Below are 15,262 nucleotides of genomic sequence, written 5' to 3'. Positions count from 1 at the left end.
AAAAATCAAATGAAAAATTTTTGTTCAGGTACGGTGGCTCATGCCTGTAATCCCAGCACTTTGGGAGGTCGAGGTGGGTAGATCACAAGGTCAGGAAGTCAAGACCAGCCTGACCAAGATGATGAAACCCTGTCTCTACTAAAAATACAAAAATTAGCCAGGTGTGTTGGCATGTACCTGTAATCCCAGCTATTCGGGAGGCTGAGGCAGAGAATTACTTTAACCCAGTAGGTGGAGGTTGCAGTGAGCTGAGATGACACCACTACACTCCAGCCTGGGCAACAGAGTGAGACTCCATCTAAAAAAAAAAAAAAAAAAAAATTATAGTTTGTTCCCACATATGAACACATTTTAAAAGATCAAAAGATCTAGAAAAATATATACACCAAACTATAAATCATAGGTACTGATTGGGAATGAAGTGAGTTGGGAGGATTCCACAGCACCCCGAAATTTAAATGAAGGATATTGTCTGGTTAGGACAACTCACCAAGTTTGGATGCCACCTTAATAGAGATGAGAACAAGCTTAATGCCTTAAATTGAGAAAAAGTCTTACTATTACACCATTTATTTTTAAGGATGTTGACTTTCTTTTTTTTGTTGTTTTTTTTGAGACAGAGTTTCACTCTTGCTACCCAGGCTGGAGTGCAGTGGCGCGATCTCGGCTCACCGCAACCTCCACCTCCTGTGTTCAGGCAATTCTCCTGCCTCAGCCACCTGAGTAGCTGGGATTACAGGCATGTGCCACCACGCCCAGCTAATTTTTGTATTTTTAGTAGAGACGGGGTTTCACCATGTTGACCAGGATGGCCTTGATCTCTTGACCTCGTGATCCACCCGCCTCGGCCTCCCAAAGTGCTGGGATTACAGGCGTGAGCCACTGCGCCTGGCCCAGGATGTTGATTTTCTTAAATGTAGCAGAATAAAATTTCAATTCTCTAGGGCAGTCACATAACTATTTTTATGAATTCTACACTTAAGGACAGACAACAAAAGAACAACATAGGCAGTAATTTTTTAAAACACCGTGCTGGGCATGGTGGCTCATGGCTATAATTCCAACACTTTAGGAAGCTGAGGCAGGTGAATCACCTGAGGTCAGGAGTTCAAGACCAGCCTGGTCAATATGGTGACACCTTGTCTCTACTAAAAATACAAAAATGATCTGGGCGTGGTGGTGGGTGCCTGTAATCCCAGCTACTCGGGAGACTGAGGCATGAGAATCACTTGAACCCCGGAGGCAGAGGCTGCAGTGATCATACTGCTGTAATCTAGCCTGGGGGATAGAATGAAACTCTGTCTCAAACAAACAAACAAAAAAAAGACTTCAGGGTATCTTATAAGTCAATACAAATCCACATTGACTTGTGTTTCTACCTGTTTAATACCAAGTCCAACTGGTAGCAGTCATTAGATTGATCTGGAGATGTTGAAAAAGCATAAATCATCAAAGACAGATTTGACGTCTGTTTCGGTCTATAGTGGACAGCTATGGCTAGGTCTGCCCAGCTGCCCTTCCGTCTTCTGGAATTGCTAGGAATTACTGATTACCATCCTCCTTTCTTTTTTTCCTTTTCTTTTTTTTTTTTTGATACAGAGTTTCACTTTGTCACCCAGGCCGGAGTGCGGTGGCAGGATCTGAACTCACTTCAACCTCTGCCTCCTGGTTCTGTAATCCCAAGCCGCTGGGATTACAGGCGCCCACCACCACGCCCAGCTGATTTTTCTATTTTTGGTAGAGACAGGGTCTCACCATTTTGGCCAGGCTGGTCTTGAGCTCCTGACCTAAAGTAATCTGCCTGCCTCGGCCTCTCAAAGTGCTGGGATTACAGGTGTGAGCCCCCACGCCCAGCCACCCATCCTCCTTTCTAACACTTCGGTTTCCTTTTGGAAATTTACTCTTCTCCTATTGGATCCAGAATTGCTGACTGGTAAATCTAGGGGTATGCTCCTACAGGAGACAGAATAATCATGGCCCCCACCAAAGATGTTCACATCCTAATCCATGGTTGGTAATCATCTCACCTTACAACAGGATCTGTGGTTGGTGGGTGCTAGAGCAGTGTCATGATGAGGGTTCTTAAAAGTACAAAAGTCCCGGCCCAGTGGCTCACACCTGTTATCCAAGCACTTTGTAAGACTGAGGCAGGTGGTTCACTTGAGCTCAGGAATTCAAGACCAGCCTGGGCAACACGGTGAAACCCTTCCTCTACCAAAAATACAAAAAAAGAAAAAATTCGCTGTGCATGGTGGTATATACCTGTAGTCCCAGCTACTCAAGAGGCTGAGGTGGGAGGAGGGATGGCTTGAGCCCAGAGGGTGGAGGTTGTAGTGAGCTGAGATCGTACCACTGTACGCCAGCCTGGGTGACAAAGTGAGACCCCATCGCCAAAAAAAAAATAAGACAGAGAGAGAGGCAAAAAATGAGAATCACAGGGAGATAAGAGAAACAGAAGAACCAGACTCAGAGAGGGATGCAACTCTTGTTGTTAGCTTTGAAGATGTAAGAAGGCATAGAAGACCCAAGGAAAGCATGCAGTCTCCAGAAACAGAAAAAGGCAAGGAAATGAATTCTCCCCTAGAAACTCCAGGTGGGAACACATCCTGGCCAGTACTTTGATTTTAGCTCAGTGTCAGACTTCTGGCCTCCAGAATCAGAAAATAATAGATTTGCGTGGCATTTAGCCAGTCAATTTCCAATCGCGTGTTACAGAGGCAATAGGAAGCTGATACATGAATACTCACTTCTGCTGCTGGAGAAGCTGGGCTGGGATTTCCGGCAGGTCATGCCTCTTGTCACCCTCAAATGGAACCTCAGCAGCATCTCTGCTCTGCTCTTCTCTCAGTTTGACTCAACCTTTTCCCTTTGCATGACTTTCAAGAATCCCACTAATAAAAATAACCTTCGGTTGCAGTTGGTTGGATTTGGACCTATCACTTGCAGTTAAGGGTCCTGATTCCAACTGGAGCACGATGGCTCACGCCTGTAATGCCAGCACTTTGGGAGGCTGAGGCGGGAAGATCACTTGGGGCTGGGATTTTGAGACCAGCCTGGCCAACATGGTGAAACCCCATCTCTACTAAAAATACAGAAATTAGCCGGGCATGGTGGCACACCCCTGTAATCCCAACTACTCAGGAGGATGAGACATGAGAATCACTTGAACCTGGGAGGCAGAGGTTGCAGTGAGCCGAGATCACCACTGCCCACCAGCCTGGTCAACAGAATGAGACGCCATCTCAAAAACAAAAAGATTCCTAATTTCATTTGCTAAATCAGGCAGAGGACCATTTGTCAATAGATTTTTTATTTGCAAGGACTGAAATAAAAAGAATTGTAGTGTTCCTTAACTCTTAGTTAACCAGTTAATGACAGTAAGTAGAAGTGCCTGTGAGTTGTCAAGATTTGGGTTTGTTTTTATGATTTCTTTGTACCGTTATTTCACTGTAAAAGAGAATAAGAACAGGAGAGTAGGGTAGGTAAATGCCTGGGCTCTGGAGTCATGCGGATCAGAGTTCGAATCCCATCTTCTCTGCTCACCAGCTGTGTGTGTGACCTTCAACCTGTGGCATATTGGAAAGCGACATCCATTCACAAGGCCACCAGTCTTCCACGTGGTGTTTTGATCTCCTTGTTTCTTTTTCTTTCTTTTTTTCTTTTCTTTTCTTTTCTTTTTTTTTTTTTTTTCTGAGACAGAGTCTCATTCTGTTGCCCAGGCTGGAGTACAGTGGAGCGATCTTGGCTCACTGCAGCCTCCATCTCCCGGGTTCAAGCAATTCTTCCACCTCAGCCTCCTGAGTAGCTGGGATTACAGGCACGCACCACCATACTCAGCTAATTTTTGTATTTTTAGTGGAGATGGGGTTGGCCAAGCTGGTCTTGAACTCCTGATCTCACATGATCCTCCCGCCTCAAGTGCTGGGATTATAGGCATGAGCCACTGTGCTTGGCCTGATCTCCTTGTTTCCGACTACTGTCTCTTGTTCCTCAGTTTGTTTCTGAAGTGTTTATCTATTTCTCCCTGCCCCTCCATAGAATGGAAGTGTGTTAACGTTCCTTATTCCTTATGCACGCTTTTCTCACCTGTGGTATGGACAATGGCACACAGGTTTTAAAGACGGAATGAGATAATATGCACAAATAAATTATACAGGTGCTGGTACCCAGCAAGAGTACCCAACAAATGCTAATTAACAAAATAAAATCAAGAACAAATGAGCCTCTTTGAGCCTTGGGTTCCTTTCCTAAGAGAGTATTGGCATCTTTCTCGTATATATGCTGGTAGGACTTTAAAAGATGGAGTACTGGCCGAGTGCAGTGGCTCATGCCTGTAATCCCAGCATTTTGGGAGGCTGAGGTGGACAGATCGCCTGAGGTAAGGAGTTTGAGACCAGCCTGGCCAACATGGCGAAACCCTGTCTCTACTAAAAACAAAAAAATTAGCCGGACGTGGTAGGCACCTATAATTCCAGCTACTCAGGAGGCTGAGCCAGGAGAATCGCTTAAACCTGGAAGGCAGATGTTGCAGTGAGCAGAGATCATGCCACTGTACTCTAGCCTGGGTGAAAGAGTGAGACTCTGTTCTGTCCAAAAAAAGGATAAAGTATTTTAAGTGCTTGCCTGGCACACAAATTTTTCTTTCCTCAGCCTTCCTCTTATGGGATGTAAATGTGGCAGCATCAGCTTGAACTGGTTCTTTTCTTCCCTCTGGTCCAACAGCATCCTCAACAGCTTGGCCAGCATGGTGAAACCCCATCTCTATTAAAAATAATCACTTTCAGACATTAAGACAAGATGTGAGGCCTGTACAGGATACGAGGTCTGAAGCTCTTTGCCAAATACGTAATCACGTTGTCTTGGTTAATCCTGTCTTCATTTGAAGAACGAGAGGCAATCACTTCCTGATTTTCCAGAAAAGTCATTCCTTGGACCTGTTCTATTCCTGCAGTCCCCAAAAAGTCAATCACTTGGCGGATGCTTCCGGATAAACTACTTCTCCAACTCTGGGACTTTATGTTCTCTGCTTTTCAATCACTGTTTTGCTAAAATTTCTTATAAGCATTGACTAAGAATTTGAGGGCAAGATGATTTAAAAGAAAAAAACAGACTGGGCACAGTGGCTCACCCCTACAGCACTTTGGTAGGCCAAGGTGGAGGATCACTTGAGGTCAGGACTTTGAGACCAGCTTGGCCAGCATGGTAAAACCCCATCTCTATTAAAAATACAAAAATTAACTGGGCATAGTAGTGAGCACATGTAGTCCCAGCTGCTCAGGAGACTGAGGCATAGAAATTGCTTAAACCTGGGAGGTGGATGTTGCAGTGAGCGAAGATCACACCGCTTGCACTCTAGCCTGGGAGACAGCAAGACCCTGTCTCAGTAAAAACAAAAAACAGGCCAGGCGCGGTGGCTCAAGCCTGTAATCCCAGCACCGTGGGAGGCCGAGGCGGGTGGATCACGAGGTCAAGAGATTGAGACCATCGTGGTCAACATGGTGAAACCCCGTCTCTACTAAACAAAAATACAAAAAATTAGCTGGGCATGGTGGCGCGTGCCTGTAATCCCAGCGACTCAGGAGGCTGGGGCAGGAGAATTGCCTGAACCCGGGAGGCGGAGGTTGCAGTGAGCCGAGATCGCGCCATTGCACTCCAGCCTGGGTAACAAGAGCGAAACTCCATCTCAAAAACAAACAAACAAACAAACAAACAAACAAAGATTCCCCATTGAGACATATGATAAACTAACACACAGTTTACCTGGGTTACTATCATCTTTATTAGCATGTAAGCTATTCAAGTATATAAAATGTATCTCAATTCTACAATTACATAATTGGGGGAAAATCTAAACATTTTTCATGGTACATGAATTGAAAGTGATTTTAAAATACTTTTGTCAAGGAAAACATTACTTTCGGTTTACTTATATATATTTTACTATGTATTAAAATCTAGTAGAACCCGTTTTTCACTTTGCCAATTGGACTTATGTCATTATTGGTCATTCAGGTGGGCAAAGAAAATATGATTTTAAAACTCAGGCAAACTAGGTGTTGGTCTTGTATCCTGTTGAAGGAAACAAATTGAAATAGAAAAAAAAGTCTGGTAGAAAATTATTAACTCTAAATGTGGAATAATATTGAATTAACTCAGAAAGAAAATATATATATATGATCAGCTAAAGGAAATATTTTGCTATGAATGATATGTTCCACAGCAAAGTTAGAGGAATCATAAATCCAAATCTAATACATTCAAGCATTAACCTTACTTTACCTCTAATGAGTTTGATGATCTGTGGCTTGTTTTTGTTTTTAGTTATTAGTTGTTATTATTATTTTGTTTTTATGTGACACATAATAATGATATATATTTATGGGGTATAGTGTAATGTTTTTATATATATATATATATATATATGCATTGTGTAAAAATTAAATCAGAGTATTCACCATGTCAGTCACCTCGTACATTTATCATTTCTTTGTGGTGAGTACATTCAAAATTCTCTCTTCTAGCTATTTCAAAATATGTAATACAATACTGTTGTCCAGGCACAGTGACTCACTCCTGTAATACCAGCAGTTTGGGAGGCCAAGCTAGGCAGATCACCTGAGGTCAGGAGTTCAAGACCAGCCTGGCCAACATGGTGAAACCTCAGCTGTACTAAAAATACAAACCTTAGCTGGGTGTCATGGTACGTGCCTGTAATCCCAGCTACTCTGGAGGTTGAGGCAGGAGAATCACTGAAACCCAGGAGACAGTGGCTGCAGTGAGCCGAGATTGTGCCACTGCGCTCCAGCCTGGGCAACAGAGCGAGACCATCTCAAACAACAACAAAAACAACATTGTTAACCATAGTCACCCTATTGTGCAGTAGAACACAAGAACTTATTCCTCCTATCTAACTGCAGCTTTGTACCTGTTGACCAATCTCTCCCTATTCTCCTCTCCGCTAATCTCCCCAGCCTCTGATATCCACTATTCTACTCTCTAATTCTGTGAGATCAACTTCTTTAAATTCCATATGGGAGGGGGATTATGTGGTATTTGTTTTTCTGTGCATGGTTTATTTCATTTAACATAATGTCCTCCAGGTTCATGCAGGTTGCTGCAATGACAGAATTTCCTCCTTTTTAATGACTAAATACTACTCCACTGCATATATATATTCTTTATCCACTCATCTGTTAATGGACACTTAGATTGATTTCATACCTTGCCTATTGTGAATAGTGCTGAAATAAACATGGGAGTGCACATGTCTCTTTGACATATTGATTTCATTCCCCTTGGAAATATACCCAGTAGTGGGATTGCTGGATCACACGGTAGTTCCACTTTTAATTCTTTGAGGAACCTCCATACTGTTGTCCATAAAGGCTGTACTTATTTACATTACCACCAGCTGTGTATGAGGGTTCCCCTTTCTCCATATGTATGCCAGCATGTTATTTTTTGTCATTTTGATAGTAACCATTTTACCTGGGGTAAGATGACATCTCATTGTAGTTCTGATTTGCATTTCCCTGATGATTAGTGATGTTGAGAATTTTTCATATACCTCTTGGTCTTTTATATGTCTTCTTTGAGAAATGTCTATTCAAGTCTTTTGCTTATTTTTAATTGGATTGTTTGGGGTTTTGTTCTATTTAGTAGTTTGTGTTCCTTATATATTCTGGATATTAACCCCTTGTCAGATACATAGTTTGCAAATATTTTCTCCCATTCTGAAGGGAGAATGTCTTTTCACTCTGTTGATGGTTTTCTTTGCTGAGAAGAAGCTTTCCAGCTTTAAATAATTACCTTTTTTTCTGGTTTTGCTTTTGTTGCCTGTGCTTTTCAGGTCTTATGCAAAAAAAAAAAAAAAAATTTACACGGAGCAATGTCAAGAAGCATTTCTCTATGTTTTCTTCTGGCAGTTTTGTCATTTTATTATTTCAGGTCTTAAGTTTAAGTCTTTAATCCATTTTGAGTTTATTTATTTTTGTATATGGTGATAGATAGGTATCCAGTTTCATTCTTCTGTGTAGGGAGATCCAGTTTTCCCAGCATCATTTACTGAAGAGTATGTTCTTGGCAAATTTGTCAAAAATCAGCTGGTTGTAAGTATACAGATTTATTTCCGTGTTCTCTATGCTGTTCCATTGGTCTATGTGTCTATTAGTATGCCAGTACCATGTTATTTTGGTTACTATAGCTTTGTAATATATTTTGAAGCTAGGTAGTATGATGACCCCAACATGACCCCCCATGCTCAAGACTCCTTTAGCTATACAGGATGTTGTGGTGCCATACAAATTTTTGAATTGTTTTTTTCTATTTCTGTGAATAATGTCATTGGAATTTTGATAGGGATTGCATTGAATATGTAAATTGCTTTGGGTTGTATGAATATTTTAACAATATTAATTCTTCCAAGCCATGCATATGGGATATCTTTCCATTTATTTGTGTCTTCTTCAATTTCTTTCATCAATATTTTACATTTCATGTCTTTGGTTAAATTTATTCCTAAGCATTTTATTTTGTAGCTATTATAAATGGGATTGGTTCCTTGATTTATTTTTCAGATCATTCACTATTAATGTGTAGAAGTGTTAAGCCCAAAATTAATTGGAGGAAAGAAATAATAAAGATCAGAACAGAAAGAGAGGCTTAATGGACAGCTGTGGTGGCTCACACAAATAATCCCAGCACGTTGGGAGGCCAAGGCAGGTAGGTTGCTTGAGCCCAGGAGTTCAAGACCAGCCTGGGCAACATAATGAAATCCCATCTCTACTAAAAATACAAAAATTAGTAAGGCATGGTGTTGCACATCTGTAGTCCCAGCTACTCAGGACACTGAGGCAGGAGGATTTTTTGAACCCAGGAGGCAGAGGATGGAGTGAACTGTGATTGTGCTACAGCACTCCAGCCTGGGTAACAGAGCAAGACCCTGTCTCAAAACAAACCAACAAAAATGAAAACAACAACAAAATAATCAACTCAAGAAGTCCCAAATCTTACCATCTAAATCAAGCTTGGGTGCAACTCTGGGTATGGTGAACCCTGAGGCAAAAATCTTCTTCATCTGTGGAAATGTGAAAGTATAAATCAAGTTACCTGATTCCAAAATTCAATGACAGGACAGATACAGGAGAGACATTCCTATTCCTAGAGAGAGAAAATGGAAAGAATAAGGGGGTCACTTGTCCCAAGTGAGTTTAAAACTCAGCAAGACAAGGCCAGGCACGGTGGCTCACATCTGTAATCCCAGCACTTTGGGAGGCCGAGGTGGGTGGATCACCTGAGGTCAGGAGTTCAAGACCAGCCTGGTCCACATGGCAAAACCCTGTCTCCACTAAAAATACAAAAATTCACCAGGTTTGGTGGTACATGACTGTAATCCCAGCTACTTGGAAGGCTGAAGCAGGAGAATCACTTGAACCTGGAAGACAATGTGTGGCTGCAGTGAGCTGAGATCGTACTCCTGCACTCCAGCCTGGGCGACAGAGCAAGATTCTGCCTAAAAAAAATTTAAAAATAAAAAACCTCAGCAAAACAAATTTTTATTAGGTCTCAAGTCCTGAAAATAATCCTCAAAGGGCTGATGCTCTGCCTTCTGAGGCTACAGAAGCCCTGCAAGTCTTAGGGATGTACTAAGAGTCATTCTTCCTTTTTCTTGGAGGAAACACGTTTGAAGCTCAGTACCTTTATGAACTCATATACTGCCTGTGACATTTTGGAAATCCAACAGCTTCACTTCATTTTATTCTGCCTCTGTCCCTTTCACTTCGAAGTGACAGTAATTGTACTGATATAACTTTCTCAAAGCTTTGAGGGTCTCCTGTGCAACTCAAAGAGTCCACACCATCAAGTAAGAGTGCTCTCCACATACCTTTCCTGGATATCCCCATCTGTATTCCTGGCTTCTGCTAGGACTGCTGATTGTTGCCATTAGTCAAATATTCAGCCTCTGTAGGAACAAGAGACAGCAGTCAGAAACAAGGAGATTAGGCCATGCATGTTGGCTCACACCTGTAATCCCAGCCTTTGGGAGGCTGAGGTGGGTGGATCACTTGAAGTCAGGAGTTTGAGACCAGCCTGAGCTACATGGTGAAACCCTGTCACTACTAAGAAATACAAAAATTAGCTGGGTGTGGTGGCATGCACTTGTAGTTCCAGCTACTCTGGAGGCTGAGGCATGAGAATAACTTGAACCTGGGAGGTAGAGGTTGCGGTCAGCCAAGATCCCACCACTGCACTACACCCTGGGTGACGGAAAGAGACTCTGTCTCAAAAAAAAAAATAAATAAATAAATTCAACCTCTTTAGCAAATGGTTTTCCAGCTACTCTATGGGAATTCTCTCCAGAATGTGTTTTATCATCTTTTGAAATATAGATAGACTGGGATTATTTCAAATCACCAAGTTCTGTCTCCTTCTTGCCTTAATAGGTTTTTCCTTGATTTAACTCTTTCCTCTTGCATTTTACTGTAAATGCAAGGAGAAACCAAGTCACACCTTCAATGCTTTGCTTGGAAATCTCCCTGCTAAACATGCAGATTCGCTGCTTACAAGTACTACTTTCCACAAAATAGTAGAACACAATTCAGCCACATTTCCTGGCGCTTTATAACAAGAACCACCTGTCCTCCTCTGTGCAATAATTATTTTGGTTTCCTCTTTTTCTCCTTTTTTTATTTTTATTTATTTATTTTTTGGTTTCCTCATTTCCTGCTGGGGCCTCAAGAGAAGCACCTTTCATTATCATATCTCTATAGCAGACTGTTTGTGATAATATATGTATTCTCCAAAACAATGGCAGTTTTCTTTATCAACCTCTTCCCTTCCCTTTGAGTTCTCATCGGTGCATCTCCTTTAATGTCCATATTTCTACCAATAATCTCTTCAAGGCAACGTAGGCTTCTTCTATCAATGCCTCAAAATTCTTTCAGCCTCTACCCACTAGCCAGTTTCAAAGCCACTTCCATATTTTCAGGTTCTTCCTTCTTTCTTTCTTTCCTTCCTACCTTCCTTCCTTCGCTCTTTCTTTTGAGACAGAGTTGCCCTCTGTCAGCCAGGCTGGAGTGCAGTGGTACAATCTCAACTCACTACAGCCTCTGCCTCCCAGGTTCAAGCAATTCCCGTGCCTCAGCCTTCCAAATAGCTGCGACTACAGGCATACACCACCACGCCCAGCTAATTTTTGTATTTTTAGTAGAATCAGGGTTTCACCATGTTGGCCCAGCTGGTCTTTAACTTCTGATCTCAAGTCATCTGCCCGCCTTGACCACCCGAAGTGCTGGGATTACAGGCATGAGCCACTGTGCCCAGACAAATTGTAGGTATTTTTTATAGCAGTACTCCACTTCCCAGTACAAAAATTTATATTAGATTCCTAGAATTGCCACAAGAAATTATCACAGACTGGCTGTCTTAAAATACATATTTGTTCTCTCATAATTCTGGAGACTAGAAGTCTAAATTCAAGGTTAATTATCAGGGTCATGTTCCCTCTGAAGTTTCTAGAAAAGGATTATTTCTTGCCTCTTCTAGTTTCTAGTTGCAACTGGCAATTCTTGGCATGACTTGGTTTGTAGCAGTATAACTCCAATCTCTGCCTCCATCTTTTTTTTTTTTTTTTTTTTTTTTTTAGTTTCCCTCTGTTGCCTAGATTGGAGTGCGATGGTGTGACATCAGCTCACAGGAGCTGCACCCTCGACCTCCCAGGTTCAAGTGATTCTCACGCCTCATCTCCTGAGTAGCTGGGATTACAGCATGCACCAGCATGCTCAGCTAATCTTTGTATTTTTAGTAGAGACAGGGTTTTGCCATAAAGGTTAGACTGGCCTCAAACTCCTAACCTCAAGTGACCCACACACCTTGGCCTCCAAAAGTGCTGGGATTACAGGTGTAAGCCACTGCACCTGGCCTCTTCTTCCATCTTTACATGTCTCCTTTCCTGAGCATCTTGTCCTTATCTCTATCTCTGAATAGCCCTCTTCTTTCTTTTATAAAGATACCTGTCAGTGGAGTATGGTCCCCCAAGCCTGAATGACCTCATCTTAATTTGATTGATTACATCTGCAAAGACCTTGTTTACAAATATGGTCACATTCACAAATACCAGGGGTTAGAACTTGAACTTACCAATTTTTTTTTTTGAGATAGAGTTTTGCTCCTGTTGTCCAGGCTGGAGTGCAATGATACGATCTCAGTGCACTGCAACCTCTAACTCCTGGGTTCAAGTGATTCTCTTGCCTCAGCCTCCCAAGTCGCTGAGATTACAGGCATGTGCCACCACAACTGGCTAATATTGTATTTTTAATAGAGGTGGGGGTTTCACCATATTGGTCAGCCTGGTCTCGAACTCCCAATCTCAAGTGGTCTGCCCATCTCGGCCTCCCAAAGTGCTAGGATTACCGATGTAAGTCACTGTGCCCAGCCTTGAACATATCATTTTAAGGGACACAATTCAACCCCCTATGATGACAATGATAATGATTGATGATGATGATGATGATGGAAAAAGAGGGAGAATAAGAGAAAGAAGATGAAAAAGATTAGACAAATAAATGATCTTTGAGCACTTATTAAGTGCCATGTAGTATGCAAAGTGCCTTATCTGAATTATTTCATAAAATCTATAACCCCTATGAGAAACATAATCACATTATCCTCACTGTTCAATCAAAAAAACTTAGGCTCTGAGAGGTTTGAGACTATTACCCAAGGTCTCTCTACAGGCAGAGTAAAGCTGAGATTCCCTCCATTTCTGTTGGAATCCTAACCACAATGCTATCTTGCCTCTAATGATGCTACATACTATTCTGTAAGGGCCCAAAGCCAGATAAATGAATAGACTTAGATTCTTTACCTGCAGAAAAAGATATACCAATTTTTGTCCAAAGTGAACAGTAGACACGTTGATTTTAGGCAGTACACAAATGCAGGTCACACAGGGAAGATAATACTCCCCTCCGTTTATTTTTGGTTTATTTTTTTTTTTTTTTGAGACAGACTCTTGCTCTCTTGCCCAGGCTAAAGTGCAATGGCACAGTCTTGGCTCACTGCAACCTTCCAATCCCAGGTTCAAGTGATTCTCCTGCCTCAGCCTCCTGAGGAGCTCGGATTACAGGCACCCGCCACCACACCCAGCTAGTTTTCGTATTTTTAGTAGAGATGGGGTTTCACCACGTTGGCCAGGCTGGTCTTGAACTCCTGATCTCAAGTGATCTGGCTGCCTCAGCCTTCCAAAGTGCTGGGATTACAGGCATGAGGCACCGTGCCCAGTAAATTTTATTTTTATTTTGAAATAGTGCAGACCTATAGGAAGTTCTCACAAAAATAACACGAAAAGTGCTGTGCATGCTTCAGCCAGCTAAACGGTGACATATAACTTTAGTGCTATATCAAAATCAAGAAATAGGCATTGGTACAATATTGTTAACTAGGCTACAGAGTTCATTCAGATATACCAGTTTTTACCTGTGGGTGTGTGGGAGGAGGGGGTTCTGTGCAATTTTATTCTGTGTATACCTCTGTACAACCACGAGCATAATCCTGATACAGAACCTATCACCACAAAGGAGCTCCTGGCAGTATTCCCTTTTCAATGTACTTTATTGCTTTAAGGAGAAAGCCTTGGCTTGCATTTACTGTTTCTTTACCACCTGACACTTTCATCCTCCTTCTTGATCCAAGAGATCTCAAATCTCAGTCTCAAAGTCCCCAGCAGACAACAGAAGCTACTTAACAGCTATTGATATTGTTTTGTTTCCCCTCTAATTTTATACATGTCTATTTGTGGCTGGAGGTACTAGTTTCCTAGTATTTCCTAGCGTCGGTTTTTTTTGTTTGTTTGTTTGTTTGTTTTGAGATGGAGTCTCGCTCTTGTTGCCCAGGGTGGAGTGCAGTGATGTGATCTTGGCTCACTGCAACCTTCACCTCCCAGGTTCAAGTGATTCTCCTGCCTCAGGCTGCAAAGTAGCTGGGATTGCAAACATCATCACACCTGGCTAATTTATGTATTTTTAGTAGAGACAGGGTTTCGCCATGTTGGCCAGGTCAGTCTCGAACTCCTGACTTAGGGTGATTCATCTGTCTTGGCCTCCCAAAGTGCTGGGATTACAGGCATGAGCCATCACCCCCGGCCTACTTTCCACTTTTAAGCCAAGGTATTTGAGTAACAGAAGGGAATCACAGTAAAGAAAACTAAAAAGCAAATAATAACACAGGAGCCAGGCAGGTAGGGCAAAGAACATAGGGAAGATGGCATGCAAATGCTGAAATTTACAGAACACTGGGTGAAGAAAGAATTTGGAACCTAATTCAAGTTCAGAGGTGTTGTATGGCATTCAACAGAAAGAAGCACATGTGAGCGTCCTCTCTGGAAAGGGATTTAATTCCCACTAAAACTAGAAATTAGAGTGCATTTGGATTCCTTTATTTCAAGGCCTCTCCATTAAAGGAGATTTCAGTTTGGCTGGTCACTCACAACAGTGACTCATCTCACCAGTCTTTGTATTCTTCATGTTATTAAATATTGCTGGTGCAGGGGCGGTGGCAGGCGAGGGCCCAGACAAGGAAGCAGCTCCGTGCGGAAGGTCTGGCAGGCAGCTCCTGTGCTGCAAGGACATGATGTCACCAGAGGGCAGGTCCGCAGTTTCCTCCAGTGAGCAGGCAGGGAAACGAGAAGAGAACTCATCCGATCGGTCCCCGGAAGACCCCAATGTGCACTGAAGCTCACACTGCAGAGATGACGCTGACAGGCAATGAGAGCAAAGTGCTAATAGAAATGGCTCAACTAAGTGTTTAACTCATCATTTCAGCTTTCAGATCTCTAATTGTTTGAGTAATTCAAAGGATATATTGTAGCGCTTTTGGATAAATGGTTTAAGCCCACACTAAGTGAGTCAAAAAATCAATTAATTTGTGAAAACCGCTGGAAATAATAGGTCCACCATCTTCCAGGCAACAAATTTTTCAAGGTGATTTGGCTTATGGTCTTTGGAGTTTCACTTTGTATGTGAAATAATAGAGTTAGTTTTTTTGCTTACATCATTCATGCACTTCATTTATTCAATAATATTGATTGAGCATTGAGCCTCTACAATAATGAGAAACAGTACTGAGCGCTAGAGATATGTAGGAACTAGGCCAGGCATGGTGGTTCATGCCTGTAATCCCAGCACTTCGGGAGGCCAAGGCAGATGGATCACTTGAGGTCAGGGGTTTGAGGCCAGCCTGGCCAACATGGCAAAACTCTGTCTCT

The 15,262-nt window shown here is 42.2% G+C and overlaps 1 non-coding gene across 1 annotated transcript; it reads left to right on the top strand.

The window, feature by feature from the left end:
* Positions 1-5,961: 5,961 nt before the first annotated feature.
* On the top strand, positions 5,962-6,087 carry LOC119472895. The gene has a single exon (XR_005202074.1). It is a non-coding gene; the product is annotated as a small nucleolar RNA SNORA27 (small nucleolar RNA).
* Positions 6,088-15,262: the final 9,175 nt, after the last annotated feature.

This window comes from Cebus imitator, unplaced genomic scaffold (genome assembly GCF_001604975.1).
Source record: "Cebus imitator isolate Cc_AM_T3 unplaced genomic scaffold, Cebus_imitator-1.0 Scaffold122, whole genome shotgun sequence".
Taxonomy (NCBI): domain Eukaryota; kingdom Metazoa; phylum Chordata; class Mammalia; order Primates; family Cebidae; genus Cebus; species Cebus imitator.
Note: the sequence above shows the minus strand (reverse complement) of the source record. Positions and strands in the feature narration are given on the sequence as shown.